The 6662-nt window shown below is 37.1% G+C and overlaps 1 pseudogene; it reads left to right on the forward strand.

Moving 5' to 3' along the window:
• The first annotated feature begins 808 nt into the window (after positions 1-808).
• On the forward strand, positions 809-927 carry LOC135051568 (5S ribosomal RNA; annotated as a pseudogene).
• Positions 928-6662: the final 5735 nt, after the last annotated feature.

A 6662-nucleotide genomic window follows, 5' to 3' on the forward strand; every position in this document is an offset into this window, starting at 1 on the left:
TTGGTCACTGCATCCAGTGGCCAAAGCATTTCTGATAGACAATTTATGATTGTCAACCCTTTCCCGCAATGTGCGGTTGGTCTTGCTGACATAATTAAGGCAACAGGGGCATGTGATCAAATAAATAATAAATTTTATGGTAAAGGTCACCCTGTGCTGTATTTCATATGCGTGACACAATACATTGTCTTGCCTGTAGAAAATGGCGAGCAACCAGTTGGTCACTGCATACAGTGGCCAGAGCACTTCTGATATGATTAGTAATCCTTTCCCGCAATGTGCGATCGGTCTTGCTGACATAATTAAGGCTACAGGGGCATGTGATCATATAAATAATACATTTAATGGTACAGGTCACCCTGAAAATTTGTTATTGGCAATACTTTCCCGCAATGTGCATTCGGTCTTGCCAACATAATTAAGGCCACATGGGCATATGATCAAATAAACAATACATTTTTTGTGCGAAAAGGTCACCCTGTATTTCATATTTTCTACACTGAAAGAGTTACAAAAATGTCTACCCACAGTCAATGCCCTACATGTAGTGCAATTCAAGCACTTAAAGCATCCCTTTTTAAGTGTTAAAAAAGTATTTTGCTCACTCTGCAAGCTGTGTAGACCAGTAGTATCTGTCTTCATAACCCAGTCCTGAAACACACGGAGCTTGAGCCATGCAGAGTGGGACCAATTGCTGGTACCTACACAAGGTCCGTCTCCAGCAGCAGCACTGAACCTATTATTCTAATATACAAATTGCATGAGTGTCTGTATATTTGAATTGATTGCACGTGTGGAAGATTCACTTACCTACGGTCAGACCGCACTGAGTATGCACAATCTCGTCTGATCTTGGAAGCTATGCACTGCAGGGCCTGGTCAGTACCTGGATGGGCGACCACCAGGGAATACTAGGTACCGTAGGTATTTTATTCTCTTACACCAGTAATTTATTCTTATAAACCAAATAGTGACCCTTTGACACAAAAAAGCTGAGCCTAACAGAGCCACTCATTCCCACAAATATATATTCCCCTTATAGGAAAATAAAAGAATCTTTTTGATAATTAAGGGAATACAAATACTTTCACTCATCTACCTAACTTTTCTCACCTAGAAATTGCAGCATTTGTGCATTTATCGAACACACTTTAAATGCCTTCTCCCCCTCCTCCTTTTTTAGTATATCCTAATAAAAGTAAAATTTTAATATATTCATATTTTCATTCAACTTTATAAGTGTGCCCTGGAAAAGGCATATAGTCGCTTTTGTCTTTTGCTTTTCAAAAAGACCATACCCTTCTCATAGTTTACTGAACTATCTTCTGGGAGCACCACAAACTTATTGCTGAACTTATCATATCAGTAGGCTTGATGTTGGTTAACAACAATGTAACAGATAAATAAATATCACATATACTGTATCCTGTGCAGATTTATATCTTTCTAGTAAGCAGCACTGATCCTGCCATACAAAGAACTGGAACTGTATTATTATTATTACTACCAGTTATTTACATAGTGCACACATATTTTACAGTGCTTTACAGAGAATATTTGGCCATTCACATCAGTCCCTGCCCCAGTGGAGCTTACAATCTATATTCCCTACCACATGTACACACATTCACGCTAGGGTTCATTTTGTTGGGAGCCAATTAACCTACCAGTATATTTTTTGGATTGTGGGAGGAAACCGGAGTACCTGGAGGAAACCCACGCAAGTACGGGAAGAATAGACAAACTCCACACAGTTAGGACCATGGTGGGAATCGAACCCATGACCTCAGTGCTGTGAGGCAGTAATGCTAACCATTACATCATCCGTAGGCTTACCATTTCTCCGATCAGAGTGAGCGACATAATTTATAGCCTCAGAGCGCTCTGTTTCTTATATTTACAAGAGCTAAGGCAAACTATTACACCTTCAGCTAAGTGCTTTCTCTGCTGCCAGTTCCAAATACCATTTTTTTAATATACTTTAAATCAAATGTGCAGCAATCCTATTTTCCCAATCAATTCGAATAAGTGTATATGTGCCTCGATTAATCTGTTTTTATTGTGCACTTACACGCTAATGTGTGTTTTGTATATACAGTATATATATGTAAAATACTAATATGATACATTCTGTGTTATACCCCCTGGAGGTTTAAAATATTCTATATGTATTATTACACGCCACCTGGAGTCTCTTATATAATTGTTTTCTTTCTAAGGGCTGACATTCCCGATTTCTGGGTGGCTGCTAATACAGGTTGAGTATCCCATATCCAAATATTCTGAAATACGGAATATTCCGAAATACGGACTTTTTTGAGTGAGAGTGAGATAGTGAAACCTTTGTTTTTTGATGGCTCCATGTACACAAACTTTGTTTAATACACAAAGTTATTAAAAATATTGTATTGAATGACCTTCAGGCTGTGTGTATAAGGTGTATATGAAACATAAATGAATTGTGTGAATGTAGACACACTTTGTTTAATGCACAAAGTTATAAAAAATATTGGCTAAAATGACCTTCAGGCTGTGTGTATAAGGTGTATATATATCATAAATGCATTCTGTGCTTAGATTTAGGTCCCATCACCATGATATCTCATTATGTTAGGCAATTATTCCAAAATACGGAAAAATCCCATATCCAAAATACCTCTGGTCCCAAGCATTTTGGATAAGGGAGACTCAACCTGTATACAGATTAGCATTAAACACTGCTCACTGTAGAGCCTGAGACCACCTGTTGTTTTACAGTATCTACTGTAGCCCATAACTAAGTCATATAGTAAACTATAAATATCTCTCCAGGTAAAACTAATTTGTAAAGAAGAAAGGGTCTTATAAAGTCCGGATACAGCTTTTAAAAATCAGCTATTAACAAACCCGTGTTTGCACCATTTAAGTGCCAAAATATTGCAATATCCACACTATTACTGCCAGGATTCAGTAATAGTGTGGATGGACACTGTGTATCGTGTCCATTCTATAGGCCGTGAGTCCATCTCTACTTATAGCAAATAAAAAGCTATCTACCCAAGGGAACCACTGTACAGATATCAGCTGAACTGTGTTACTTTAATTACTTAAGGTATTTTGGGAAAAGCTTATATCCAATTATTTGTAATGCCAGAGTTCACACACATTTAAAGAAAGTAGGTGGTCGGGTCTGCCTAAAAAGGTTTTTAATAAGATTGATTAAAGCTGCAAAATACTGTACTGTTGCATTACCTTGCTCTTACTTTGATAGTAACTATAGGAATATTATACTGTTGAATTGTGTGCTTGTTTATGGTGATCAGTACCCCTGGTAAAACTTTCAATCGATCCTGACAAAGAACACTACAAGATGCAGTTTCAGTGATAAATCTGTTTATTGTTTTTATTGTACAATTTATTGTGAAAGTAACAACGGTCAATTTAATGTGATTGTACAAACTTTGTTCAATTAACTTTATGTACATTTCTTGGAGAGCGATCATTCTTTAATAAATAGGTTCACTGCTGAGAAGACCCTTTGAACAACTCTTTGTGTGGACTCAATCTCCTTTGCCTCTCTGAAGAATATCCGAGGAACCTGCATACTCACCTTACTTCAACATCCACCATACTTACCTGGGTGTTACATTTGTACATAATAAATTTGCAGTAAATGGCCTTGTTTTACTATTGTTTTTAAAAAGCGAATATGAAGGAATCAGTGGTAAAAGTTTAAAAGGCAAAATGTAAAATAAAAAACTGCATTTATAATATCATTCACTAAATAATGTAAAATAAAAATATGACTCACTGTAGGTGTTTAGAAACTGGTGTCAGACAGACCTATGAATAGCAGCAGCAGGGTTAATACCTGAAGATGTGAACAGGGTGATTCAAAGTTGCAGTACACCTTTTGGTTTTAAAAACTGTGCAGGAAATGGGAAAACTGAATACTCTAGTAAGGTATGGGTCATGTGGGCTATCATTTAGGGTATGTACTGAACATGGATGCCATCTTGAAACTGTCCATCTTGAATCTAAGTCAGTTTTTTTTAAATGGAAAAGGGTCGTGTAACATGTCAAACATCAAAATTTGCTGAAAAGTTTATTGCTGCAAACAGATTTGAAAAAGCAGTTATGGTTCAAAAGTTATAGCACTTTTTTTCTTGGAATTACAGGCTGAACTGTTCTCCATAAAGGACAGTCATTTAATGTGTTCAACATGTTGTCCCTCGAAATGCTGCAAGAAGTGGTGTTCCCCTCAGTTCTGAATGAAGATGGGAGCTTCCCCTGTTACTTTCAACAGGAATGGGCTCCACCACACCATGGAGCAGTTGTTTGTCAGTGGTTAGATGGTCAATTTCCTGGTCATTGGATTGGCGACGTGGTTCTGTGGAATCACCACCCAGATAACCTGACCTCACACCACTTGACTTTTATCTGTGGGGTCATTTAAAGCAACTCGTGTATGCAGAGAAAATAAGAAACAGACATCATCTCCAGCAACGCATTGAAGACATGTGGGCCAGCATTTCTTCGGAAATCCTTCTGCGAGTGCATGACAATTGGATCCAGTGCCTTCAAATTTGTGTTGACCAAGAGGGACAACATGTTGAACACATTAAATGACTGTCCTTTATGGAGAACAATTCAGCCTGTAATTCCAACAAAGAAAGTGTTGTAACTTTTGAACCATAACTGCTTTTTCAACTGTCTGCAGCAATAAACTTTTCAGCAAATTATGATGTTATACAAACCCCTTTCCATTTGAAAAAAACTGACCTAGATTTAAGATGGTTGCTTCCAAGATGGCGCCCATGTTCGGTACATACCCTGAAAGATAGCCCACCTCACCCATATCTTACTGGAGAATTCAGTTTTAACATTTCCTGCACTGTTTTTTAAACAAAAGGGTGTACTGTGACTTTTGAATCATACTGTATATAGATGGCATAAAATGCAGGTGTGCAGATAGATGGCATAAAACGGAATACATATGATATACCAGCAGATGGCATGCTGTATGTTGAAATCCCAGCAGTGAGTGCCCTCGTGGGCTTGCTGCGATTGCCGTGCTTCAGGACCGGCGGCTCACTTCGTTCGCCACAGGTTAATTTCCCACTTGGTTGGTGGCATGAACCAACAAACCGAGTGGGAATGCCCCGTGTTTGTTGGGATTCCAGCTGGCTGCCTTTCACCGGCTATCAGGATTCCTGTGTCTGTCTCCCGAATGCCAGGAACCCAGCAGCAGTTATATTAATTGCATCCTCATAAAACACATAATTAAACAGAAATACAAAGTAACATATAACCCCAAACATATTGAAAAGCTCTGTAATTCATCTAAAACAAATGAATTGTGACAAACAAGCAAATAATTGAGCTTATAATAGCATGAGAAACAAGTTCAGCTGTGCAGTATCCAATCATAATATTCACAGCATACTATCGGCTCCAATTATTAGTAATTATTATTAGTCCAATCAGTAATCATTAGTATCAGTACTTACACTAGCTGTCAGCTAGCTGCAGTGATCGGTGGACATGGCAATGAGCCTGGCGCCAAGAGGATCATTGCCCCATGCAAAGGTCCATATCCTGAGCATAACATGAACACAGTTTCGGGAACTTGCATGTGCTTACTAAGCACACACCCTGGTGATGCCTGACAAACATCTGCCTCAAACAGAACTGTATGCACCCTAGATACAAGTAAGGAGAAACTCCATGAACTGGATAAGGCATATGCTCAATCCACTGGGCACATGCATATAATGCTGATAATTGCTACTAATATGCGCAAGAGCAAATATATGCATCTCTGAATCAGTCCCACAACCTCAAATACTGTTTATGACTTTAAATAATGTTGTTCTGCTTAGTACTACTGTTTGAACCATTCCTATATGCCCTAGCCATCTACTGTCATGTAAATATTGCTGTATGTTATGCTGCTTACTTTTTAGAGTATCCTAGCTGTGTATTGTAATGTAAATTGAGAATAGTCTACTCAAACATAAAAATAAAAGTTGATGTCTGCTCAATTTGAATGAAACATATGGGTTACGGTTGCTAACAGTATGTTGTATTTTTACAGGTCATGAATTTTTACAACTGTGCTATTGTTATACATATTATGCATTTTCCCACACAGTATATGTGATAATGTAACATACTGTAGTTTATGTATAATTAAAAAAAAATGTAATGTGTAAAACTTCATGTTAATGGCTCTTTGTGACTAGTATTGAAGTAAATATACTAATAACCATTTATGAACTAATTTGGCCAATTAATAATTTGCAAGGACAATTTCCAGGTAAAGAAGAAATTCCTTGCAATAGTATTACATAGTTTTATGTTATGTAATGTTAGAAAATAAATGTAATGTGTAAATGACCAGATCGAAAGAACTGAGGGGATAATATTAAACTAAATATGGTAATAACTATTTAATAACTAATCTCATTTAACAATTTGCAGAGTTTACTTCATCTTTACAGTAGAAATTTATTTTTTCTGTTCTAAGCTAACAGTGAATTTATCACAATTATATGTTAGTCTGAAATAGCATAGCAGAAATCTAGTTACAGTATAGGATTTATGATCATAAGCTATAAGTATAATTTACTTTAAGCTCCTTGCACACAGATACTGTTAGATATTACAAAACGTATAGATAT

The sequence above is a fragment of the Pseudophryne corroboree genome, chromosome 2 (assembly GCF_028390025.1).
Source record: "Pseudophryne corroboree isolate aPseCor3 chromosome 2, aPseCor3.hap2, whole genome shotgun sequence".
NCBI classification, from domain to species: domain Eukaryota; kingdom Metazoa; phylum Chordata; class Amphibia; order Anura; family Myobatrachidae; genus Pseudophryne; species Pseudophryne corroboree.